The following is a 27,905-nucleotide window of genomic DNA, read 5'->3' on the forward strand; positions in this document are numbered from 1 at the left end:
CCTACAGACATTTCACAAGTAGGTCCTCAAACTGATCTCATATTTTCTGTTTTTATTTTTAAATTTTATTCCCCTGCTTTATTGAGGCATAATTTACTTTTAAGAAAATTCACCCATTTAAAGTATACAGCTTGATGAGTTTGGCAAGTGTATACAGTCATATAACCACCTTCACAGTCAAAATATAGAATCACCCCAGGTAGTAGCCGTATTCCCTTTTGTAGTAGATTCCCTTCCCTGAGCTCTGCCACCCAGGAAACCACTGATCTGCTTTCTGTCACTATAGTTTTGCCTTTTATAGAATTTATATAAATGGAATCACAGTATGTAGTCGGTTTTATTTGACTTCTTTCATATAACATAAAGCTCTAGAGATTCCCCATTTTGTTGCATGTCAATACTTCATTCTTTTCACAGCTGAGTAGTACTTCATAGTATTGTACAGACCAGTTTGTCTACTCATTAATCAGTTGATGGAAATTTGGTTTTTTTCAGTTCTTGGTTATTATGAGCACAGCTACTATAAACATCAGGCACAAGTTATTGTGTGGTCATATATTTTCATTCATCTTGGGTAAATACTTAATAGTAGGATTGTTCAGTCATGCATATGTTTAACTTTGAGAAATGACTAAACTTGTCCAAGGTGGCTGTACCATTTTGCATTCCCACCAGCAATGTGTAACAGTTCTGATCAGTTCATATCATTGTGAAAACTAGGTATTGTCAGCCTTCTAAGTTTAAACTATTCTACTATGTTGTCTAGCAGTTTCTCATGGTGATTTTAATTTGCAATCTCCCTAATGACTTGTGATATTGAACATCTTTTCACTTGTTTTTTTGGCATATGCATATCTTCTCTTACAGGGAGCTAATTCAAATTATTTTGCCCATTTTAAGTTTTATTCTTTGCCTTCCTATTGAGTTATAAGAGTTCTTTGCATTCTGAATAGAAGCCCTAGGATTTGTAAATCTTTTCTCCTAGTTACTTGCTTTCTAGTTACTTGTATTTTTCAAAAGTCAACGTTAAAAAAGTTTTTGTTGAAGTCCATTTTCATTTAATTTTCTTCTACTTCATTTAATTTTTTCCTATTTTCCATGCTTTTTTTTGATGCTGCCTAAGAAATCCTTGCCTAATCCCATTTTACAAAAAAAGTGTTTTTTAGACATTTTATAGCTTTAGCACTTACATTATGTCTATGATTCATTTTGAGTTAATTTTTGTGTTTGTTGTGGGGAAAGGGTTGAGGTTTCTGTTTTGTGTATGCAGACATCCATTTGCTTTAGCACTATTAGTTGAAATGACTATCATTTTTTCTATTAAGATGTTACCTTGGTTTGTACTAGGACTAGAAACTCAATTTCTTGTGTACCAGGTCTGCACTCATTTCATATCTGTTGTCTTAGCAAAATTGTTTTGAATCTGTTACGAATGGTTCAAGTCATTGAGAGTTTGGAGAACCCCTCTCTGACCATTTTTACAGGACTCCCCTTCTCTCTTCAGTGACTGGTTTCCTCAGATTTGGTCCTTTGAATTCCTAGGACAAAAAGACTGCAATTTTTCCACCAGTGTCCCCACTGTCACTGAATCTCTACCAACTTTACCTGGTCCCAGGCTAAAAGGACAATAATGGAAACTCACTTAATACAACTCCTTTCTTATGATCATGAATTCCCCATAAGAATCAGTTTGTATCACTTCACTCTCTAGTGACTTCAACTACCTATTTTTTACATTATGCCCAGATTTTATAGCTATTATCTGCAGCAGGATCTGTATCCTACTTAGCAATTACCTCATATTTTCTTTATAGCCAGCTTTTAACTAGTAAATTGAGATTTTGCCTGTGTGGGTGGCATCCCTTGGTTGCCCACAGGGATCTCAGCTTCACAGATATTGATTACTTTTAACTAAGTGGCAATGAGGATTTCTATTTAAATTCTTATTAAATTCAGTGCAAACTGATGCAAATTACATGTCCACATATAAGATAATGGTATACTAGCTATGTCTTACATTTAGAATTAACTAAAATTAATTTATAGCTTTTGAAATAAAATAGATTGAACCTAAGGAATAATTCCATTTGTTGTCGATATCTACTTCATTTTAAAGATTCTATTTATATATAAACAGTGCCTGAAAATTACTTCACTTCCATAAAATTCCAAGAGTGAAATATTATTGCTAGGTACATCAGTGCCTTGGGCCAATCTTCCCCTATTATTTTTAACAAGAGCAGGGTAGGAACTTTCTGATGATTATCTGTTGCAGTTATTAGATAAGCTGTTTGGGAGAGCAATTCTAGTGATATAGATCTGGTTAATACAGACACTAACTCCAAAATTTAGCTGTGCATTTCTTCACTTACAAATAAATCTCAACTGGCCTTGGCCAAGTTATCCAAGAGGAATTCTTTTCCTTAGTTTCCTCACAGCATTTGGCACAGTGCTGGGCACATACCAGTTTAGCAAGCATCTACAGTAGTTACTCTTCAGTGGCTTTATCATGTGTCGATAGTTGGCTCAACTGAACAGTTCCCAGAATTCCCTTTCCATTTGGGGTTGGTCACAGATTTAAGTGGGATATTTGGGAGGCAATGTGAGGCAGCCATCATTTTGCAGTTTATGCACATTGTTAGCTGTTTTGCTTCCTCCCCTCGTTGGCATGAAGCAGCTGATGTGCTGACAACTGCCTGCCTCCTCCCTGAGCCTTGTGTAGCTGACTCCTGGACCATCTGTGTGTTTAGTCCCCTGACTAAGGGGCCCCACTGCTGCGGGACAGCCATACAGTCACTGTCAGTGGTAACGAGAACTGAGATAAGTTTCATTCTGTCCTTGTGGGCTCCAGCTCCTATTTGTTGGGTTCCAGACTATCCTTGCTGTCCCTGACTCTACATCCGTCTTCCCTTCCTGACAGCCTGCTCTGTGGCATCCAGCCCGTGTCAGACAGGAAGGAACAGACTTCCAGAGACTGAGGAACCAGATCCTACGGTTATATAAAGTCAAATCTCTATGACAAAACATCAATCTTTGTCTTTCTGTCCACACACATGCATGTAGTGTGCATGCATACACACATACTATTTCTGCTCCTCCAAATGCTCTATGATACAGACAATAGTTGAGAGTTATTCAACTTGTAATACTCATATTAAGTTAAAAAATCCTCCTTTAATGGCTTGTGACCATGACAGACTATTAATATGGGACCTTGCTCTTAAAAATGCCATGGTCTTATGTTGCTAGAGGCACTTGAAGAACACTAGCCCTTATAATAATAATAAAAATAAGCATAATTAATGCTTCTTGAATATTTCCTATACTGTACATCAGGTACTATTTCAAATATCTCACAAGAACCCTATGACATAGGTTCTGTCATCATCCCTGTCTTACAGCTGAGGAAACCAAAGCCACGGATAAGTAACTTCCTGCAGTCCTACACTGAGCATAGAGGCAGAATTCATACACACCATGCTGGTTCCAAAGCCTGTGTTCTTAAATATGATGCTACGTGGCTTTCTGATGCTGAGATACTGTGAATTTCTACAGCTAGTGGAAACAAGCTAACAACATCACTGAAAAAGAACTGGGTGATTGCTTACTTAGGGATGATGTGGGCATGAGTGGGTGGCAGTTCCTTGAGATGAAGACTGACTTGGACATGCTGATGGCTTTCCAGCCTTCTCACTTAGAAGCTTATGTTCTTTCCTCAATAGTTTTTGGGTATGGCTTCCCCCAACCTCTTTCCGTATTCTTTTTCTTTTCCCACTGCCCTCCTCCACTCCCAGCTTTCTTCTTTTTTGATTTTTGTCTTGACAGCACTCCAGCCTAGAAATATTTTAGGAGCAGCTTGCTACATGATAGTTCCCTAAAAATAATGCAAGTCAAGTTATTGGCAAAATAGTCAGCCTTGGAGGAACACCAATTGTGCAGAGTTTAGAAAGTGGTGTGGTCGCTCTGTCCTAGTTTCTCAAGCAGGATGAATCTCTGAGACTTTGTAGCTGGTGGGGAGCTGGTGATGAGAATCACCTGACTCTCCAGGGGGCTCTGCTTACTTTTGAGTGACAGCTTTGTTGGACAAACCTGCTGGGATGAACGGGCCTTATGGATTTGTAGAAATGATCTGTCTCCTTTGCCAGTTCACTCTCCTCTCCTGCGCTTTAATAGTTTGAGTTCCTCAGGGCTCCATTTTCTCTTCTTATTACTCTATAGTCTCACCCACACCTACTCTATTCCTGTGCTCAGTCTGGCAGTCTAGTGGTTAAGAGTGTGGACTCTGGAGCCAGATGGCCCCGGGTCTGAATTCTGGCTCTGCATGATCTAGCTGGGTGACTTGGGCCTCTATTTTCTCATAGGTAAAATGGGTTTAACAGTTGTACTTGCCTCAGAGGGCTGTTAGGATGATTAAACAATTTAATATTTATAAAGGTGCTTTGATAGTGACTGGTCATTAGTAAGCATTTGAAAGTGTTTATTAAATAAATTTGGAAATATAACTAGTCTAGACTTTCCCACTGTAATCCAGGCCCAACTGTCAACTCTTTATCTCCACTTGGGTAAGACACGAACACCACTTCCAGAATTGAACCCAATCTCTCCTAAAACGTCTTCTGCCTTCAAAAGTCCCAGAATCACCTCTATTCAGTCTAGAAACATGGGAGTCACTTTCACCCATTGTATTATTGACTCTTCTCCTAAATATCTTTCAAGTCCTTGAATTTCTTTCTATCAACTTTGCCACCACCACTGGTGAGCAAAGTCACCATCATCTGCTTCTGGACCATAAAAATAAACACAGTCTCCTTATACCTGTGCTTATCTCTCTCTAGTCAATTTCCCAAATTGTGAAAAAGGGAACCTTTCAAAATAAAAAAAAAATGACAATGACATACATTTTAAAAAACACCTCTTGCATGGATTTCCAATGCTGTTAGTTTATAAAGCTTCATATGCTTATGCAGCTGAGACTCCTTGTACTCTTGCCTCTGCGTACCTCTCCAGTTTCAAACCTCTCTCTCACTTTGGCTTCTTCATATGGGTCTTCTTTTAGCTCATGGAACACATTGTGTTCCCTTCCATCTCAGAGCCTTCAAAGATGTAGTTCCCTCTGCTTAAAACATCACTCCTTTCTCTTCTTGCCATTGGTCGTGTCCCCTCACTTCCCCTACCTAACTCTTCTTTCAAGATGCAAACTTGATGTCACTCCTTCCATCCCAAACCACTCCAATATCCTATTTGGACACTTCGATCACACCCCTGCTTATATTTTGTGTCTCTTACTATGATCATAATTTAATATATTTTTATTTAACTTCTGTCTACCCACTAGATTTTCAACTAGGTAAAGGCTTCCTCTTGTTGAGTGCTGTATTTCTGACATGTGGAATGAGTCCCGTAAATAGCTGTTCAGTGAGTGAACAAATATGTATATGGTTTTATCCATGTCGTCCCACCTTTGATCAGGTCAATGGGCACAGGTAAAAAATACAATGAGCAACTGCCCCATTCTAATCCCAAACCTTTGGGAAAAAAAAAATGTATTCCTGGGTTCATAGATCTCGAACATCTAGAAATGTAATGTCCATGTATTTTTTTAAAAAGCTTTTGTTTCACATTTTCTTGGCACAATTGGAACCATGCTTGACATCCTGAAGACATTTTTTTCGTAAATGCACATTCTCTCTGCTTTTTGCATAACTTACAAAGGAAGGTTCTGTTCCTATACAGTTTTTTTTTTCAAGGTATGCCTTTATCCCCATCTGTTTCAGAACACAAAGAACAATCAAATCTCCTTGTAACCTTTTACTTCAACTTTGTCCCTCAGTGCCCATAATGAGCCACAAATCTTTGAACTAGATCATTCTTTTTATCATTCCTTGGTGGCTAAGTCACTAGAAAAGCACAATAATACCCCAGGAAAAAAGAAAGAATGAGAAGTCCGTCCAAAGGACACATTTACATTTTTAAGGATTTCTAGCTTTTTTGATGAAATGAGCTACAGTAAATGAATCAGAAACTTTCACACCTGTATTTCAGGAGAGCAAGACAAAAAGGAAGCAAAAATGTTTATCGAATATCCAATTATCAGATTCACAGACGTAGAAAACAAACTTACAGTTACCAGTGGGGTAAGGAGGTGGCGGGAAGGGATAAATTGGGAGTTTGAGATTTGCAGATACCAACTACCATATATAAAATAGACAAATGAGTTTCTAGTGTATAGCATAGGGAACTATATTCAATATCTTACAGTAACCTATAATAAAAAAGAATATGAAAATGAATACATGTATATGTATGACTGAAACATTATGCTGTACACCAGAAACTGACACATTGTAAACTGATTATACTTCAATAAAATAAAAAATAAAAATATCCAATTATCAACTAGGAGGCTATGTATAACAATACATATTTTATCTCATATATATAAAATAATGTAATTATATACTTTTTAATATGTTCTAACTTGAAAAAATTAAAACAAAAATTTGAATTTAAATGTTTAGTTCTAATATACAAACACTGGTTTGTTTTTGGTCAAGCAAAATTTCCTCGAATTTTATGTTCCCCTCACTCTCTTGATTCATGTCTGCAGATTACAGCTGCATTTTCTTCTCTCTGTAAAACAGAATCTGTAAAAATACTGAATCACTGTGCTGTACACCTGAAACTAAATATTGTAAGTCAACTATACTTCAATTAAAAATTAAAATAAAAATTAATTTAAAAGAATTATAGTACCATGCTACCTGAAGTATTCAGAGATAGAATGTTACAGAGTGTTTTTACAGAGTATTTTTCTTGATATATAATTTACTAGCCATTTTTCCCTAGAGAAAAGTACAGAAAAAATTACTATTAATAATGATTATGGTGATAATAATAGGCATTTAATGAATACATACCAAGCAACATACATTGTGCTAAATTCTTTTAATGGATTATCTTTTTCAACCTGTTCAAAAATGCTTTGAAATACATCCCATAGGTGTCCAGGTTTTGTAAATGGAAAAGCTGAGGCTTAGACAGATTAAAAAATTTTTCCCCAGTTACATAGCTGTAAAGTGACTGAGTGGGGGTTTGAACTTAGGCCTGTCTGACAGATGAATAGGTTGTCTTTACTATTATTGCTCCTATGATCACTAGGAACATTAATTTGGTGCTAACTACCTTCCATGTCCCAGACAAATGTGGAATGACTTCTATTCATTATCCCACTTACACAGCACTGCAACCACATAAGGTGGTTACTGGCATTTTTACCGAGTTGCACGAGAGAGGACTTTGAAGTATCTGGATTATTTTATGTCTTCAATACATTTCCCTCACCCATTTATGAAATCTGTGCATTGCTAGATACATATGAATGGGTGCCAGCCACCAAAGGAAATGGCACCTCTGGAGCCAACATGGTAGAATGACTCTGTCTACTGAAGGCAGAAGCATAGGGGCATGAATCTTTTCCAGAGACAAGTCAATTTTTTTGTAAATCTTGAGTATTTTTAATTGGAGCCAGAAAAGAGATAGGTTTATGACCCTGAACTAATAGCCTCTGAAATATTTTTAACAGCTTTAAAAAAATAAAGTGATATTCTTTGCTTTAAAAAGGAAACATTTTTTAAGGTAATAGTAGGACCACTTTACAAATAATAATTACACTAATAATATTATTAGGTTAACTTTTATATTCTCTGGTTTTCTATTTAAAGGTACTGCTGTATAGGCTTATATATGTATATTTTTTAATGAAAGTGATAAAGTTATTTTAATTTGGCTTAATGGAGATTTCTGGTTAGTATTGGGCGCCAGGTGTGGCCCTGGTCCCTGAGAATCACCAACAACTAAGTGTTTGTCCCCGGTCTAGAAGACTTTACTCCATTTTTAAACACTTTTCATTAGAGGCAAAGATTCTCCCTCTGTCTCCAGTCACCTTGCAAGTTGACTGGCTGCATTATAACTATTTTAAACTTACGTCTTTGGAGAGAGTTTAACCTTCATTTTAGTAGAAGGAGATAATACTTGTTTTCTTTTACTCCAGCTTTCATATATTTCTTCCATAGTTAGAATTCCTATTAATGTTTGAGGTTCTGCCTGTCTCAGCACAGCTTAAGACGTAGTGATACTCTAAGTGTTTAAGAAATTCTTTTCTTCAAAAACCTCTGACAAATAAAGCAAAGCAAAGGTTGGTTTTTTTTTTTTTAAACAACAGACACACAAGGGACTTGACAATGATCTTGGAGTTTATGACGGCTTATCGTACAAATGGGATTTGGCAGTTGTGTTATTTTTCAATCGACATTCAACCAATAGTAAGTAAAACATTTTAAAAAATAAGTAAAGGCCAGAATTACCAAATTTGTAGAATTAAGAGACTACAGATTTATAAGATGCTGATATCCTAAGGGAAACTGAGGTATACCTTTAAAAAAACAATTACTTAATCATGGGCATGTAGCTTTGCGGGGAGAAATGGGATTAACATAATTTGAGGTCTTCCTATGTGTCATTCTGTGCTAGACATAAAACCCCTCTAGGATATTTTCTTCTGGTTTGTATTTTATAAAAGAGGAAACAGAGGCTCAAAGCTATTAGATTGTTTGAAAACATGCAGCCTGTGAGCAGCAGAACAGGAATTCAAACCCAGCTCTGTCTGGCTCCACAGCCTGTGCTCTTTCCATTATATTATCCTACTCCTTTTATGGGATGATTTAGTTGCCAACTGGGGATAAAATAAATGGCCTTTTGAAATTCTTTCCGTTGCCCAGATTCTGTTCTCCCTTACTTGATCGCAGTGTTGGCCATAACATCGCTTAGCAATCTGTGTATACAGGAAGGTTGCGTTAGGAAACAATGCAACCTGATGACTTTAATGTAGTTTTTCAAATTTAAGTTTTCCCCCTTCCTGAGTCATAAAAATCCTTGTAAGAAGGGACCTTAGAGTTCACTGAGTAAGCCAAGTCTAATGTTTAAACTCAGTCTCCCTCTCTCAGCAAATATTCATTTAGTCCTATGTGTTAGGTAGTGGAGATAGCCAGGATTTGTCTGTGTTTGCTGCTCTATCATGGAAGTTTTCCCTTACTGCTCCTGTTCTCTTCTGCATTCTGTAGCTGCTCATTCAGTAGAGTAGGATAGACACTAGGTTGTAAAGGAAAGAGAAAAGGCCAAACTATTTCAAAGATGCTCTTTCTCCCATAACTCATTAAGAATCCCCTGGTGCATAGTTGACATCTAAGGTGGTAACTGGGCACATAAAAGTTGATCTTAGCACTTTGCCCTTAGCCTGCAGTCTTTCTAACAAGTTTCAATGCCTCTCCCCCATGTGACTTCAAGATTGTTAAAGATCTAGAAATATTTTGGACTCTTCTGAGCAGACTAGGCAACAGATGGACCTAACGTGTAATGGTTGGCAAAAACGTGCTGTTAGTAGCTTGATTTGAAGGTGGTTCCGAGGAGCTCAGTAATTTCAGTGGGTGTCTGAGAAAAGATTTGGAAGGGGAGAAAGGAAGTATCTGTACAGAAAGCCCATGATGGATGAAATAACTGAAGAGACGGAGTAGGAAAGCCAGGAAGAATCATGGGAAATAGTGCCTACCCAAAACATTGCCCCTGTTCTCCAACAACCTCATGCAGGAACGGCACTCCATGCCTAAAGCTCCCTGACATTGTTACTTGGCCTCCATCTAGCCATTTTACTGTGTCTTGTGTGTGATGAGCTGTATACTTGCTGTCTCCCTCCATGAGACTGAAATTAAGAGCAGTGAACCACAACTTAGTCATCTTTGAAGACCCCAGGACCTTGTCTGTGCCTCATGTGCAGAGTCAGTGTTCCCAATATGATTAGTGATTGAGCACTTTTTCACTTTGTAAAGGACCAGTACTATGCAATAGATTTTGAGTAATAATTGAAGTTAGGGGAAAAGAGGCATTCCCCCTAATGATTCTGGAAACCCAGGAGTTAACTTCACTTGTATTCTAAGAGAGGTCATCTAGGCTACATCTGCCGAGAGCCACTTTCCTCCTGTCTTACTCAGCAGCTAAGAGGTTGCCAAGAAACCAAGCAGAGGCTTCTGATTTGGGCCAGAAGGCATCAGATCCCCACACTGAGCGGGCATCAATGCCCATTAGCCTCCTGTCCTACACTGCAAATGTAGGCTGACATGAATGATTTCTCAGCCTACAGTTTGTTTTGTGTTCCAGTTTGTCTTGGGGGAAGACAATACTGCAATGTGGTCAAGAGTGTAGATTTTAAAATCAGAGAGGTCTGAGTTAGAATCTTGGATCTGCCACCTGTTAGCTGCATGTCCACAGGCAAGATATATAGCCATTCTCTCTAAGCCTCAGTTGTCTTATCTATAAAACGGGGAAAAATGACCTTATCATAGGGTCACTGTGATGATTATAGTAATGTGTTTGATTAAGATTATATATGGTAAGTATTTTGTGATTACAAAGAGTACAATAAATGTTTATTATTATTACCATCTGTGACCTACATTATCAAAAATGCTTCTTTGTGCTCTCATTGTATAAAGATATTTTTGGTCAAACAGCTCTGAAAAGTTTTTATTCATAGCCCTTACTTCCAAGGGGACTAAACAGGGAATGAATGATCATGCTTTGCTCAAATGGCCCTGTCCTCCAACCCTATCCCATTGTCCTGAAACAAACACATTGCCCTCCACTCTCTCCTCTAATGAGCTATTTCCTAAGGAGATCTTCAGTACTTCATGCAAACATAGCTCTGAAGGGTCGACCACAGTGAACCTCCAGGCAGGGCCAGGCATGTCCGAATCCTGGTATGAACACAGCTAAGATCTCTAACACATAAAGAAGAACTTGGCAATGGCTAGATGTTAGCAGGGAATGTAACGGAGACTCTGTAAAAAGAGAAAAAGGAAGAGACAATTCAAGTCCCCAAGAAATGAAGAAAGCAGAAAATTTAACAGAGTAATTTCTAGGAGTCAAAGGTTGTATTTTAATTTACATTTGCCCTGCAGAATATTAGTATACATAAGCCAGAAAACATCTTTTTATTGCATCCCAAGTACAGCCAAACCTTGTTTTATCGTGGTTTGTGGCAACCCTCTGTTGAGCAAGTCTATTGGCACCATTTTTCCAATAGCACTTGGTTATTTTATGTCTTTGTATCACATTTTGGTAATTCTTGCAATATTTCATTATATTTGTTACGGTGACCTGTGATCAGTGATTTTTTTGATATTACTATTGTCATTGCTTGGGGGCACAACAAATCACACCCACATAAGACAGCAAGCTTAATCTGTAAGTGTTGCGTGTGTTCTGACTGCTCCACCAACCTGCCATTAACCTATCTCTCCTCCTCTCCTCGGGCCTCCCTGTTTCAAGACTCAGCAATATTAAAATTGGGCCAGTTAATAACCCTACTATGGCCTCTAAGTGTTCAAGTGAAAGGAAGAGTCACATGTTTCTCACTTTAGGTCAAAAGCTAGATGTGATTAGGCTCAGTGAGGAAGGCATATTGAAAGCCAAGGTAGGCCAAAAGCTAGACCTTGAGCCAAACAGCCTGGTTGTGAATGCAAAAGAAAAGTTCCTGAAGGAAATTAAATGTGCTACTCCAGTGAACACAAATGATATAAAAGTGAAAGAGCCTTATTGATGATCTGGGGAAAGTTGTAGTGGTCAACATTCCCTCACAGCAAAACCTAAGCTAGAGAAAGGCCCACACTCTCTTCAATTCTATGAAGCCAAGAGAGTTGAGGAAGCTGCAGAAGAAAAGACTGAAGCCAGCAGAGGTTGGTTCCTGAGATTTAAGGAAAGAAGCCATTTCCATAACATCAAAGGGCAGAGTGAAGCAGCCAGTGCTAATGTAGAAGCTGCAGCAAGTTCTCCAGAAGATTTAGCTCAGATCATGAAGGAAGCTGGCTATAGATTTTCAGTGTAGACAAAGTAGTCTCGTGCTGGAAGGAGATGCCACCTACGACTTTAATAGCTAGAGAGGAGAAGTCAATGCCTGGCTTCAGAGCTTCATAGGACAGGCTGACTCTCTTGTTAGGGGCTAATGGAGCTGGCGACTTTAAGCTAATGCTCATTTATTGTTTTTAAAATCCTAGGGCCCTTAGGAATTATGCTCAGTCTACTCTGCTTGTGCTTTGTCAATGGAACAAAGCCTGGAGGACAGCACATCTGTTGACAACATGGTTACTGAATATTTTAAGCTCACTGTTGAGACCTACTGCTCAGAAGAAGAGATTCTTTTCAAAATATTACTGTTTACTGACAATGTACGTGGTGACCCAAGAGCTCTGATGGAGATGTATAATAAGATTCAGGCTGTTTTCATGCCTGCTAACACAACATCCATCCTGCACCCCTTGTGTCAAGGAGTAATTTTGACTTTCAAATCTTATTAAGAAATGTTTCCTAAGGCTATAGCTACCATAGGTAGTGATTCCTCTGATGGATCAGGGCAGAGTCAATTGAAAACCTTCTAGAAAGGATTCACCATTCTAAACACTGTTAAGAACATTCACGTGTCACAGGAAGAGGTCAAAATATCAACGTTAACAGGAGTTCAGAAGAAGTTGATTCCCACCCTCATGGATGACTTTGAGGAGTTCAAGACTTCAGTGGAGGAAGTAGCAAGTGGAATGTGGTAGAAATAGCAAGAGAACTAGAATTAGAAGTGGAGCCTGAAGATGTGACTGAATTACTGTCATCTCATGATAAAACTTGAACAGATGAGGAGTTGCTTCTTATGAATGAACAAAAAAAAAAATTTCCAGAGATGGAATCTACTTCTGGTGAAGATGCTGTGAAGATTATTGAAATGGTAACAAAGGATTTAGAACATAACATTAGCTTAGTTGATAAAGCAGCAGCAAGGTTTAAGACTGATCCCAATTTTGAAAGTTCTACTCTGGGTAAAATGCTATCAAAAAGCATGATACTGCAGAGAAATCATTTGTGAGAGGAATAATCAACTGACATGTCAAACTTCACTGTTGTGTTAGGTTAAGAAATTGCCAGTCACCCCAACCTTCAGCAACCACTACCCTAATCAGCCAGCAGCCATCAACATCGAGACAAGACCCTCTACCAGCAAAAAGATTGATTCACTGAAGGCTTAGATGATAGTTAGCATTTTTTAGCAGTAAGTATTTTTAAAATTAAGGTATGTACTTTTTAAAAACATAATTGCACAGTTAATAGACTACAAGATATTGTAAAGATTACTTTTATATGCACTGGGAAACTAAAAATAAATGTGTGACTCACTTTATTGTGACATTCGCTTTATTGTGGTAGTCTGGAACTGAACCTACAGTATCTCCGAGGTATGTCTAAAAAGATCATGTGTTTGGAAAACACTGGTAGAAAAGCTGGGACCTGTTATATGCCATGGAAATCACATCACAATTCACCAGGCACAATTCCGTTTGAAATTATCCTCCCTTTTATGTCATTCAATGGAAGAAAAAAATTAATCTGCTCAGTAATAAAATGCATAGTCCATTATAGTTATTGTGTTCTTTTTGGAAAAAAAAAATAACATGACAGCTTTATTCACTCCATGTGGCAAACCAAATTGCTTCAAGTAAAGTACAAATAAGACAAACACTAAAATTGAATTTTTCCTTCCTCTTATACCCAGAGGCATATGCTATGGCTGTAATGCATAAGCTAAAATGGAAATAATAACAACAGTGGAAAACCAAATGAAAATATTAAACTCAGTTAGACAACTGATTCCAAGGGGCAGTAGTCTTCATGACCCATCTGCTTGGAGAAAATTTCTTGTTAATCAGGTCTATAAAAGGGAGTGGCATTGGATTCTATTTTGTTAAAGCCATAAAGTTCATAAACAGTGATGTGTCACTTATCTGTGGAATCTAAATTGTTATTTTTTGTTTTTTTGCCTCCATCCCCTCAGGAAGTTTGCTAACTGAAGCCCCAAGGGAAATGGGCCAAATGGATCCACATGACCAGGTATTAGAGCAAACACCAATGGAGAAATAAATCAGCACTGAATATTTCACATTAGAACATTTGGTGTTCTTTTTAACTGCGATGTCAACTGGGGACTATCTCTTATCACTATGCTGGAGAGGCCCAGTGAATACAGGAATTGAAAATTTAAAACCGGCATACCAAGTTTCAAAAATTTGCTTTAAGTGTATTCTTCTAAAAGATTCTGTACATGTTCAGATAATCGAAAATTCTCGTAGGACTTTCTTTTCCTCGGTCTTGAAAACAGTTCTACTAGGACCAGTTCTATTTTGCTGTCATTGCTTTTATATAACAAGACTCAGTGGAACATGTGACTTAGATTAATATGCAGTTTGTTGATTAATATGCAAGTTGTTGGAAAACAAAAAGTACAGAAGCTAGTTTCTCATTATGCCCCATTGCTATTTACATCATTATTTTAGAGAAGCGATGGAGAGCATAGGCTTTAGATTCTGATGGACACACCACACTGTTCAGAGTCTGGTTCTGCCACGTGCTAACTTTGGAACCTTGGACAAGTTATTTTACATCTCTAAGCCTCCATGATCTGTTCTGCAAAATGGGTCCAAGGCTTCCTTTCTCACAAGACTGTAAAGATTAAACCAACTCTTGCACAGTACTTGGCTCATAATGAGTATTATACAAAGCAGAGCTAATTTTTTGTTGTTGAAGTATGGTTGATTTAAGATATGGCATTAGTTTCAAGTGTACAGTGAAGTGAATCAGTTATACTTTTTTCAGATTATATTTCATTATAGGTTATTACAAGATAGTAGGTCTAATTCCTTGTGTGATACAGTAAATCCTTGATACTTATCTATTTCATGTATAGTAGTTTGTTATCTGTCAATCCCATACTCCTAATTTGTCCCTCCCTCCCTTCCTTCCTTGCCCCTTGGTCATCATAAGTTTAGTTTCTATGTCTGTGAGTCTGTTTCTGATTTGCATATAGATTTATTTTAAATACTAGCTATTAACATTATTATTAAGCAGATTAATTTAAGATAACGTGGTCAATTCTTTCAGGGGAAAACTGACTGACTTAACACTGGTTATAACCCAACAGATACGGAGCAGCCATTTGCTAAGGAAAAAGCTTTGCTAAGAGGGACTCTTTCAGGCTATTGCTCTGATGGGCACATAATCAGACAGTGGAACTGCTTCTCTAGGAAAGAGGGCCTCAAGCAGAGGGCTTCACAGAGAGCAACTGGAATAGGTTCATGCCACCACAGGTGAGAATGCACCTACGTGCTCACCACAGACTCAGATGAAAGGAGTCAAACAAATATCCACTTTGTGCCTTTCGTGTGCCGGGCACTATACTAAGCCCTTCGCATGTTTAATGACCCTAAAATGGAAGTATTGTACCCATTTTGAAATGACTTCAAAAGTATGTTTCTATGGGTATTTTGCTATTTTTCTATACTGAAGTGGCACTGGGCAAAAAGGTAGACATCCAAGCTGTACTGTTAAGTTCCATTCATTTATTTTATATTTACATATAATTAAGAAATATATACACTATCACCTGGATATCAAATTTTATAAGTATGGGTTCCAAACAGATTATTCTGTATAATTTTCACCAGGATTCCAAGTAGATATTTAATGGGCTGGAGGAAGCGTTAATTTAAGTGTAAGTCAGTTTGAATGTTCTAGGTAATTCACTGAAGTAATGGGAAATTTCAGAGGAATTCGAGGGATGATAGTTTGTGCTTCAGAACTGAGTTCTTAAGAACCCATCTGAAGGGATTCATGGGATGCTAATCCCATGTTGGTAAAACATTCAATATCAAAGCAAGGGAGATTATTCCCTCCCCTCACAAAATGCTCAATACTGTTCCTCCATGGTTATTGTAAGGATTAAACCACCTAATAAATATGTATAGAAGCGTAAGGACTGGCACATTGTGTTTGATAAATTAGTTTCCTCTGAAGTTGTGGAATCAAAGTAAACTGAAGCATTAATTTTAGGAGCTGAAAACTGGATTTGATGTACAGAAGGGAAGGTAAGATAGAGCTGTAGTTAAGCTCGTGGACCATGGAATCATGTAAGCAGATTCAAATCATCTTTCTACCTTTTAATGGTGTGTTTTCTTATGACTCAGTTTCCTCATCTATAAAATGGAAATCATAATTAGAATATCCATTTTGTGCACCTATCAGGATTAAAGGGGATGATGTGTGTAATACACTTGGTGCACTACTAAGTGGATATAAAGTACTCAGCACATTACGTGGTACACAGTAAATGCTCAGTAATGTTACCTGCCATTATAATGAATGTAACTCCCATGCTTTCAGGATATATTTCACACCAATAAATGTTTTTCAAAGTATGGAGAATAAAGGCACTGGGCATAATGTGATCTTCACAGCACATGGTGCTTTAAGAGAACCATCTCTCCATAGTGTTTGGTGGAACATTAGTCCCTCAGGATGTTATAAAATAAAAATGTCTCACATTCAGATAGCTTAAGGAGACAAAATATTCTATCCCACTTTGCATATTAAAGATCTAACAAATTTCTTCTTTAAAAAAAAAATCACCTTAACTTTGTTTAATCTAGCATTTCCTCCAAAATCCTTGTCCATATAATATTTATAATCTGTAGCACCAACATGCGATGGAACATTCTCTGAGAAACCCTGATCTGTGTCTTTAGGATTAAGCGCATAGTTCTATTTTATGAGAGTTGTTGAGTTTATTGATTGTTAGTTAAGCTTTAATTTCAGGCCTCTAATTGTCTAAATCACCTAAAAGAGTGAATATGGGCGTTTCTACAGAAAAGCACATACAGTTTTAATAATTTCAGAAAAAAAAATGTATGTAATGACTCCAATGCTATACTACTGGACACTTCAGGGAAATTTTCAACTGAAAAAAAGAATATCAGATTAAAGCAGATCGTGATAGAAGAAAATGTTTGCTATTAAAAGGGACGCTGAATTGTTCCAGTGAATTGTGTGTGGTGGAGATAACTAGTCTCCAAAGATGGTTCCTAATCTTCTAGTGGCTCCTAACTTCATCTTCTAGTATTCACTCCCTTCCACATTATGTCTGGACTGGCCCTGCCTATCAACCAACAGAATGTGGAGTTCTGCACCTCAGTCTAAGGAAGGCCTGGCAGCTCCTGTGCTTTGGGGAGCCCTGAGTCTCCATGGGGATTCTGCTGGAAAAGCCACACAGAGAGCAGGAGAGACCCTCAGACTGAGCAGAGGGATAAAGAGATGCCCAGCTATCTGAGTATCCCAGCTCAGACGGAGAAAAGATAGATGGAAAGCACTGACCTTTGAATCATGCTTGTCAAGGTTCTAGACAGGCCAGAGAACCAACGTGGACCCTACAGACCAGTCAAATCCTCAGGTAATTGTATCCCTGACCCAAATCCCATGAAGCAGAACTGCCCCGCTGAACCTAGTCAACCCAAAATTATGGGATCATAAAATGGCTGTTATTTAAAGCCAGTAAATTTTGTAGTGTTGTTGTTGCTGTTGTTTTTAATGCAGTAATAGATGATCACAGTAATAGAGGGATAGTGTAGAGGGGTGCAAAGAAAAGTATCCAGATGGCCTGTTCTTCATTTTATATTGTTCTTCTAAACACAAGTCGAGTGTAGTGTTTAAAATTTGTTCTCAGGTTCCCTCTGACAATTCTATGCTGACTGAATTCACAAGAGCTTAAAAGGGCAAAAGTACCACAAAAATAGCTTGTCAAAATACTGCAGAAAAATGGCTTCTATAGCCACTCATGTTTTGTGTCAGAATTTTTTGTCTTTAGAGAAAATTGCTAAAAAGATCAAGAAATACTTTTCAGTTCAAGTTGTTTTAAAAATAATAAACAAAAGCAAAGAAGCTGTCTTACCTGTGTAACAAGGAAAAATTACTACTTGATCATTCTCGTAGGCTTACTTCCAAGTCAGCTCCTGAACTAGCCTTTTTTCCCTCCAGGTTGATGATTGTCATTATAAAGTGACCAAAATGGGAAGTGCAACATACTTCACAGGTGGCTTTTCACAGTGAGAGGCTGGAGGAAGGGGAGCCGAGAACAAGGTATCACAAGTTGGGAGTGTGGGTTAGATGGGACAAGAAACCAGAGTAGAAGAGGTTTGATTTTTTTTGTTTTTTCTAATTGCTGTGGGTGTGGAGCTCTGATGTGCAGGAATGATAAGCAAGATAGGCCTTCTGGGAAATTTCTGAGAGCAAATGCAGGATACAAAACTCTCGTACTTTCCCAATAGTGAAGATAATAAATTCTCAAGTTAGGCAGGCCGACTTGTGTTTCCTTTGAATGTGACTCCGTGAAGAGACCGAGCCACATCCCTTGGGATTTACTAGGATTACACATGAAAGGTCATTATCAACTCAATTACTAATGATGTGAGACACTATTTTAGGTACTGTGTGAGGAGAGAAGAGAATAAAATTGATAAATTCTTAAGGTAATCCAGCAGGAAAAGCTAAGAAATATTTAATTATGTTAACAGACTATCACAGCAGAATGTCACAGCTAAATTAAGACTAGGAACGAGAACTCAGCGATTCCTGAAACTGGAGGGTTTATGACCTCTCTGATACTCAGTCTGCATGAATGAACATGCATCAATTTGCGCTTTCTAGGAAAAGAATAAAGGAATGTTTGTCTTTCTTGTTAGCCTGCTTGGAAGGACTCCTGATGGAGAAGGGCTGAGGTCGGTGGAAGGGGCAGAATAATTTTCTCCTCTGTCTTGGCTCCTGGACAGGTTTTGAATCTGCTCAGTGAAGTTTTAGTCAAAATTAAAGAAGTTGGTTTCATCAAGACTTTTCCAAAATACTCAGCCCAAGTAGTGTCACTTAGGGGCCCAAAAGGCAAAGTATGGCCCAGGGATGGGGAAGGTGTTTGCATGGTGTCTCAAAGACAGGGCACTTGGTAAGACAAAACCCTGATGAACAGACAAAACCCTGAAACATTGGGAATGCTGTCTTTGGGAGCTACAGGAACTCATGCCTTTGGCCTGGACATCGCTGGTGGCAGTGGGCATCACTAACCTTGGCAGTAAAAAGGAGTTCTTAAGTGGCTTCATGGGAAGAAGACAAGAGGGATCCAAGAAAGAAAAAGGAAAATCACGTCACACTGGGACCAGAGGTGCCAACTTGGTCACAGTACATGTGAGATACTTGGGAACTCCAAGACTCCACGGTGATGGGTAGGAGGGAGGAGAGCAGAGGGGGGAGTTGATTTGCCTGTACCAGCAGCTCCGGGCAAAAGCAGAAAACCAATTTCATGAATATTAAAATGACTTCATTTGGATCCACTTTTCGGTGGAGCCCGAGGATGTTCAGGTTACATAAGGTACAAAGTCACAAGAAAAAAACCTAGAGGTTTTCTGAGCTGTGGAAGCCAAGGACAAAGGTAGACTAATCCAGACAAAAAAGAAAGTTTATACCTGGTCATAGTACGGTTATGTTTCATCATGTCCTACAGGGGTGTGGAAAATGCCAAAGGGAATGGGCCTGTTTTTGTGTTAATTGACTTCAAGTTTCAATAGGTGACCTCTTTTAACTCACTAGCACCATGTATTTGGAAAAATGCTCACTCTGGGGTGGGATGGGAAGCACTGTTCATTGTGCTGAACAGCTTCCCTGGTGATACAGATTCTGATTTACCGTCCAGCCTTAAACACTTGTCAGTGCACCCCATGAAAATCCAGGCCAATTCAGTTTGAAACAGAGCCCAGAAAAGTTCTTGCACAATAAACATTTAAGAGGGTTTCTTTGGGCAAAAATCGTTATGTGGTGAATTCTGTTCTCGAAGACACCCCTTCCTCCCAAGATTTTGTGGTGGTGACTCCCCTGGGCCACTGTTCCTCTGGAACAAATCCTAAAGTGACAGGAAAGTCAAATCACCTTCTTAGGGAAATCAATGCACAAATATGCTTAGGGCATTGATCAGAGAGCCACTAGACTCTCAAAAGTGAGAAATATCTAAACTGAAGTTCTTGTGGCAATATAACTCTATTTCTATGTGTACAATCTCATTAAAATTGTATAATAAAGTATCAAAATGCCACACAATAAAACCATGTAATATACTTATGATGCTGCAAGTGCTTTAAAATGTGGACACCTGGATGAGAACCTTATCCCACACATCTGTCAGTTTCCTTTGCCATTTCACATCTTTCATTTCATTCTATTTTCTTCTTCCTATTTTCTCTGGTTCTGCCTGAGTTACCTGACACGTGGTTCTGTGTCTCACAGAGCCACAGACCTGAAAAGCTGCCGCAAACACCTGCCTTCCCTGTTAGGACACCCAGGTTATAACTTCCGCTCTTGGCTGTCACAGCACGTCCTGTTCTTTGAGATATCTCCCTCCCTGCTACCTTTGTTTCTGTCCTATCATACTTTTTGAGATGGCTTTCAAAGCTGCCTTTATTTTTCCATTTTGGTTGTAAAATTGCCCAGACCGATAAAGACAACTTCATTTTCAGAACCCTCAGGATAAGATCTGGTTTATTCATAGTTGCCACCTAAATAGTAGATAACCCTTTCTTGACTCTTACGTTCAGCAAGTGTTTAAAGGGCTATCTTGAAAAAGGATTAGATGGGAAAAGAACTGGGATATACCTTAATGTATCACATCTGTGCCTCTGTATACATATATTTTATCCTAGGTCACACTTCCTTTTCCTGTTACATCCTCCTGGCTGGGAATGAAGGAATGATATCATGGATTAAAGTGCCATTTCTGGAAATTCATTTCTTACTGGCATTAAGCAAGCCAAGAAGATGGGATCTCAAAAGATTTAATGAGTAACACACACAGTATTTATGTTGCCAGTAATGCAACAATTGGTCTGCACTAATCAACAGTTAGCACATTAGTGGATTATGTTGACAAATTATTTGGAAGGGGACTTCCTGAATCTTAATGATAATTTTAAACATCATATACAATGAGGTTTATTTTAATGATGGCCCTAGTATCTCACTACTAGGCAAGAAGGGACCCTCAGCCTAAACCTAGTCAAGGAGAGAGGCAGCAGGGAGAAGGCAGGGTAACAGGGTAACAGGTTAGGTTAGGCTCTGTGGCCAGACGGATCTGGATGGCAACTCGGCTCTGAAACATACTGCCCATGGGACCACGGGAATGTTATTTAACTCTCTACGCCTCAGTTTCTTTATCTGTAAAAATAAAGAGTATATCTATCATGAAGATTATGTAAAATGATGCATCCAAAGTACTAAACACAGTGTCTGGTAGAGAATCCACTTTTACTAAGTGGCAGTGAAGTAGGCATTTGCCATTATTTTGGGCCGTCCATTAACTTCACTACCTTACTATATTTGGGGAGTTCCTTGTTTTATAGGCCTAACTGGGATACACAGCCAGTGTATGAGTATAGAACCTGCCAGAAAACAGCAGACCCTTTCTTTCCCAGCCTCCCTCGTGGCTGGGGTGGCTACATGAGCCAGGCTCCATCAAACACATACACAGATGGGCAGAAGGGGAGAATGTGCCTTGATGGTCAAGAGTGGCAGCTAACAGCTCATGCAGTCAATGACAGCAGCAAGGGTAAGCTGTGCTGTGGAGATTTCCAGAGTTATGTCTCTGGTAGGAGCACTGGCCCTGGCCCCCTGGTTCCTACACCATTCTGAACCTGGCTCTCCAGCCTTCCCATCACTTCTGTGAGCTACCTAATGTCAATTCACTCAACTCCTTTTCTCCTTAAGTCAGGAAAAATTGGTTCACACTGCTTAGCTTTAAGAACTCTTATTAGGAAGGCTATTAGTATGTCAATTTTTAAGCTATATACCTTAAGTGAATTCATCCAGAAATATATTGAAAGGACTGTTATTTTATTCTACTTCACAAATACCATGAGGACAGGAAGTGGGTCTGCCCTGTACACCCTGTATTCTGAATGCCTAAAAAATCATCTGGTTATGTGGTAAATGCTTAATAAATACTGACTGAATAAACAGTGAATTATGAGCACAGAAAGAGCAGTTACAATGACCTGCTATATTCTCTTTCCCAAACAGTAACAAACTACATATAAAGTAATCGCAAGCTGGCAGCCCTGCTTCAGGAGAAGATAAAATGTGGGAGGATGCTTGACTCCTTCATTCACAAGGATAAGCATTTTCTAGAGAGGAAGGGGAGACAGGAATGTCTATAAAATTTTGGTAATGTCGAATTAGAAAACTCAAAATACTCTTCTTCTCATGATTACTGGCTAATGATATATATATATATATATATATATATATATATATGAAAAGAATTCTTTTAAATCAAATGACAAACAAGATGGTGAGGAATTATCAGAAGGAAATGGGACTTGGAGAGATGAGCACAGCACTCAGAGCTATTTTTGCCCTGATGACATTTGTTGAGCCACTAGAAGCAGCTGAGAAACTAAATTATACTGGTGGTTTTCCAGTGCTAAGGGGGAAAAAAAGAACTCTAAGGACCACCAAAGGTGGGAACCATGTAACTCGCTCTTTGGTTTTGGACTGGGACCTTGAACAACACCCCAGGAGTCAAAGTAAGTTGGAAGTAAGTCCTCTCAGTGACTGCATCCCAGCTTTCAGCACGGAGTGTTCAAGGAAATCACAAGCTTTTAAATTGAATGAAAGGGAAGTAAAGAGGAAAATTGCTGCTTTGGACTTAATTCTAGCAGAGGAACACTTGTGAGATAGAAATGAAAGAATCCTTGTGTTTGAGAACAGAGCCTGGCCTGGAGTGGGTGTGAGTGGGGGTCCTGAGGAGGCAGGCAGGAGGGCCATTTGCTGGGGTCTCCCAGTCATGAATGACCTCAGGTGTAGATTTTGGATGTTCTGTCTACATGAGGTTACAGACATTGTAATGTGCATGCACAATCGGGTGTTTGTTGCAGAAACTGGTAATTTGCAAAATATTAGCATATAAAAAGTACTAACATTTTCATGGCCCCATTTTGGCCTTAGCAATTCACTTTTTAAATACACTTAGAAAAAAATGGAAGAAACCAAGGCCTACTAGGTGGGGAAGGCGGGCCTCCAGGTATCTTACCTCACCTAAGTGAGCCATAATCCAAAGGGCTTGGCAACCCCTGATTACCCTAGGTGAGACTTCTTCCTCATTTACTGTCTTGGAGATGGCTGTCATCTGCCAGCTGCCCAAGAGAGAAGTCTGCAAATCTTCCAGACTCCTCACTTTCCGATTTCCAGGCTTCATCATAGTCCCTAATGTGCACCCTGCTTCTTTGTCCTGGAAGAGACTCCGTTTTTCACTTTTGCCTGCAGCACTTCCCATCCCGGACCCCACAGTGCCAAAGTAACGCCTACTCAGCTCCGAGACCAACCCCATTAGGGAACCCTGGCTGACCAGCTGGCACCTCCATCAGCCCAGGTGGGCTGGCACAGCCCACACTCTTAGCCTCCAGTTTTCATTTGACTCAAAAAAGATATGCACTGCTTTTAAGATTTGGATACATCTTGCCATGGGGCCCTCCAGACAAGTAAAACCAATGTTCACTTCCTCCGAGTCTGCGAGAAGGCCTGGTTTCCCAAAGCTCTGACCACACTGGCTACTATTATTAAAAGCCATAACAAGACTCTGAAGAGTCATTAGTAAGTTGTGTTTTAATTTCCAGATTTTAGACAACTAACTAGTGATACCTAACCTCTTTTTTCTTTCTCAAATTTTTATTGAAAAGTTTTTCTGGCTTTTTCTTACTGATTTGTATACAGCTCCATGTAGAGTAAGGTCATTAAGGTGGTGTTTATGGTATAGATTGCAAATGCTTTTCCCAGGGTTGACACCTTAATCTCTGTGTTTGATGGTATCTTATTCATTTATTGGTTTGCTTACTTATTGTCTATCTCTACCCACTAGAATACCAGTTCCATACTGAAAACCTTCATTTATCTTGGTCATTGCTACATCTCTGGCACCTACTAAAAAACATGGCAAATAGCAGGTGATCAATAAATACCTACTGAATGAATAACATCCATGAATATCCATTTTAGCCAGACTATGTGGTAGTGCTAAGGATGTACAGGCAAAAGAAACTATTCCTGACTTCACAATGCTCACAGGCATTGTGGTTCTGCGCAGACATAACTAAGCTCCAGGCCTCTGCATGTTCAAACACGGAGGCGCTTAGCACCATCTGAGGGTGGAGTTCTCTACCCTGTGATGTCAAAGGTCACTGAGCAGACACTCATGCATGCCCAGTTGGAGGGTCAACTATCCAGTCTTAACCAGTTCAGCTTGAATTAGACACATCTGACTCCAAGTTCTTGAAAAACATCTGAGGCAAACATCTTATTGTTTAGACTAAGTGCAGCTTGGAGGACATGCAAGTCTTTTGTAGGAATAATTAAAACAACCTTGCTTAGTGAAGGCAGGTGAAATGGATTTGACTAATGGTTACCCATGGTTTCACTACCTCCAGACTCCTTGTTATGTGAGCAAAACTAATCCATGATTTTTGTAACGGTTTATGCAACTCACAGCTGAATGCAATCATAGCTGATTTCTCTATACCCTCTATAAAATATAAAATCAACTGTACATAAAATACTAAAGAATCTGTGTTCAGCTATAGATGGCTGGAAGACTCACGGCCTAATTAAGTGATCTGCTCATACTCACAGGCTCTCAGCACATGAGGTTCAAATTTGTGTTGCTGCAAAATGATAAATTTCTATATGCAATTGAGCTTTGTGGTCACCTTTGAATGTTCAGTCTTCTAACGCTGAGAGTCTGGATTTTACCTGAGTAGAGGGACTATGTCCTACAATTCAGAAAATAGGAGGAATTTTAACTCTATGATCAGAATCTCTAAACGGTTTATAACTTTCTAATGACTGTAACACTAAGCTCTAGAATACACATATTTTACCAAGTAACTCATCTAATTCAGGATGCATGATGTGCTTTTATAGATTTAGTTGATTTATCCATTACACTCATAAGGAAAAGAATGGGCAAAATATCATCGGAAAGGGATTCTAACCAAAGGCTTCTTGGACATCATTTTGAACCTGGGACTCTCTTACATAGCTTCTATCCCGTATTTTGGCTGTGGGACCCTTTGAAACTGAAATCTTGATATGTTATAGCTTTCTGGGGAAGAGATTTCAGCGTTTCTCAAAGCTTTTTCTATAATATACCAGACCTGAGAAGTACTTTTGAACAAAAGGGTGCAGTTGAAAAATACTTTCTTGACCATCCTTCATGTTAACTTAAAGGCACTAAGACATCTCATAGTTAAAAAAAAAAAAACCCGTTAGTATATATTTTAGCCCAGCATAGCTCAGAGAGCCTTTTTCTTGTACAGTGATTGCTTCCATAGGCCACTTAGAAAACCACTGGAATCCACAATGGCAGTTTTCAAAATTCAAACAGTCTTCCTTGAATGTTTTTTTTCCCCCAGCCTTAAATTGTTTTACTCACTATTAGGAAAACATCATGGACAACATGAGCCCAAGCAGCACTAACATGCTTTGCAAATTCAGTCACATCAAATAACTTCATTTCCTCTTCCTTAACTAAGATTGTTCACAGAGAATCTCCACGACTCCTTCTACTGCAGAAAATCCTGTGCCTCTGTTCTGTCCTGGGTAGAACAGGTTTTGTCTATTTAATGGTATCTCTTTGGATGCCATCCACGACTTAGCTGACAAACACCACTGTTGTCTCTCTCCCAAAGTGGGAATACACTTTTGTAATAAATCACCTCTTCATCTCTGCAGAAGTATTTGACTCTCCTATTTCCAGAGCCAATGAAAGCTAGACTTAACACATGTGAACTCCATTAGCATGGTCTGTAGGGCTTTAGAAAACATCTGGGAACATGGGGCAGACTGAAGAATAGAGATCAGCTTACTCTCAACATCCACTACAAACACATCAAACAGAAAAGGACACAGACTCCTTCACAAATAATACCACCCAGAGTCAGCCTACAGAGAGTTGTTAGCAGGCTACATCATTCAGTGGTAGCTTTTCCTTAAAGCTTTTGAAATTGCAAGCATACTGGTTTCCTAGAGTGGCAGGGTATGCAGTCAAGCCTTTTTAATTAAGTTTGTTGGGTTGGTCTTTTACTTAAACCACATTTTTAAGCAGATTCCTTTTATTTCAATAATTTAACACTTTCTGAGTACCCACTTTTTGCAAAGCACCACATCAAATTCTGATGGTGTGGGAGATTGTGTTTCTAAGCTGACCACAAAATTAACTTCTATCCCACATGGCCTTCTAGAATGCAACTTTAACATTCCTATCGGGAAGTGCGGTCTATATTCCCTCCTCCTTGCAATTGGATGGGCTTCTGTGACTCTACTGATCAGAGAATGGTGGAAGTAATCAAAGTTGTGAGGCTAGGTCGTAACAGGTGAGACAGCCTTGACCTTGCCCACTGGAATTTTCTCTTGTGAAGCTTTTAGCTGCCATGTCAGCAGTTTTGCTGCCATGCTGGGAAGAAGCCCAAAACAGCTCATGTGGAGAGACCCCAAGGAGAAGCCCTGAGACTACATGAAGTTTGATGGATGCCAGCCAGCCCCTAGCTGCTCCAGTCCCCACTCCCACTGTCCCAGCTCCAGCTACCATCTGACTACAGCAGCATGCTAGACCCCCAAGCCAGAGCTGCTGTACTAAGTGCTCCCCACACTTATAAGGCCATAAAGTGTAACGAAATGATTGTTGTCTTAAGTCACTAAGTGTAGGGATGAGATTGTTACACAGCAATAAAACTGGAACAGAGGCGTACACAGATGATAGTTCATGGTCTTTAGGTTTAAAGGAGCTTGAAATCCAGGTGGGAAGACCAAACACACATAAGGAGAATAAAAGAGTGAATGAAGGGAAGAGGCAGACCAAAAAGGCGGGCAATTGGCTAAATATGGGAACAAACTGACTCATTTTCAAACTGGTGTGGAGGAGCCACTTCCAAATCTCAGACCTGTCGCACATTATTGTTCAGAGTCCCAACAGGGCTTAAACACTGGAGTTGACAAGGAATGGGGCAATTTTTAAACCCAGCTTCTGATTTACAGCTGGTGGCAGAGATTTCCACAAATCTGAAGTAATGGGAATTCATATTAAGCATTTTTATAGGACTAAAAATAAGCATATTCGTGAATTATTTGATCACAGAATTCTACTGGATCACTTAAATTAAAAAACATCTGACAGTCAATTAACTATATGCATGCTTACTCTGGGCAGAGAAGCACTATAGTAAACATAATGACAGAAAAAACATAGGGCATAATCCATGACATGAAGTGGTTTAAAACCTTTTGGGCGTTTTAAGCAGAATCACAGTCACATTAACAAAGATGCACAAGTAGTTAGCCACAGTAAGGAAGAGAAGCTAAGTACACAGCAATACAAATTAGATACAAATTAAAGACAGAATTTTAGGATGCTTGTCTCGTCTTACAGTCTTTGCTTCAGTATACCCTTGTCCTAAACACTTTATGATTCTGACCTAATCTTGGTAACAAAAATCCAAGCTCAACTAGGTTAGGGCTCCCGTTCTACATGTATGTCAGGGTCTTTGTCCTAAAGACAATAATGAAACAAGCACATTTCCTGCACCATATTTTGCCTAGGTCTTCAACTATCTAAAGCAGCATTTCTGAAAAAACAAAAAATATACCATAAGATGTCTTGCAAAGAAGAAAAAAAAAAAGAATTGGAGTTCATGTTATTTGCTTACAATGAACATTCATATATTAAAGGCTCTGAGAAGTCCTGAAGTTAAAGCTACATAATATTTGATTAGTCAAGGGTTTCCCAAACTTTTTTGAACACAGGAGCTTCCCCTTCCTTCCTTGCCCACTTCTTCCTTTTTCCTCCTACCTTCCCTTTTTTGGGTCACTGTTTCATGGAATACTTATTAAAACATTTTAGGCACTGCTGC

The 27,905-nt window shown here is 38.9% G+C and overlaps 1 long non-coding RNA gene across 4 annotated transcripts in view; it reads left to right on the plus strand.

Moving 5' to 3' along the window:
• Positions 1 to 27,905, plus strand: part of LOC123612975 (uncharacterized) — a 99,258-nt gene that overhangs the window by 46,050 nt on the left and 25,303 nt on the right. For 2 of the 4 annotated variants that reach the window (XR_006720294.2, XR_006720295.2), the window contains exons 3-4: positions 12,105 to 13,144; positions 13,925 to 13,980. This is a non-coding gene — a long non-coding RNA (uncharacterized LOC123612975). Of the gene's footprint in view, positions 1 to 12,104; positions 13,145 to 13,924; positions 14,028 to 27,905 lie in introns of those variants that run through there. The other 2 variants (XR_012510658.1, XR_012510659.1) reach the window with 2 other exon arrangements.

Source organism: Camelus bactrianus, chromosome 12 (genome assembly GCF_048773025.1).
Source record: "Camelus bactrianus isolate YW-2024 breed Bactrian camel chromosome 12, ASM4877302v1, whole genome shotgun sequence".
Lineage (NCBI taxonomy): Eukaryota > Metazoa > Chordata > Mammalia > Artiodactyla > Camelidae > Camelus > Camelus bactrianus.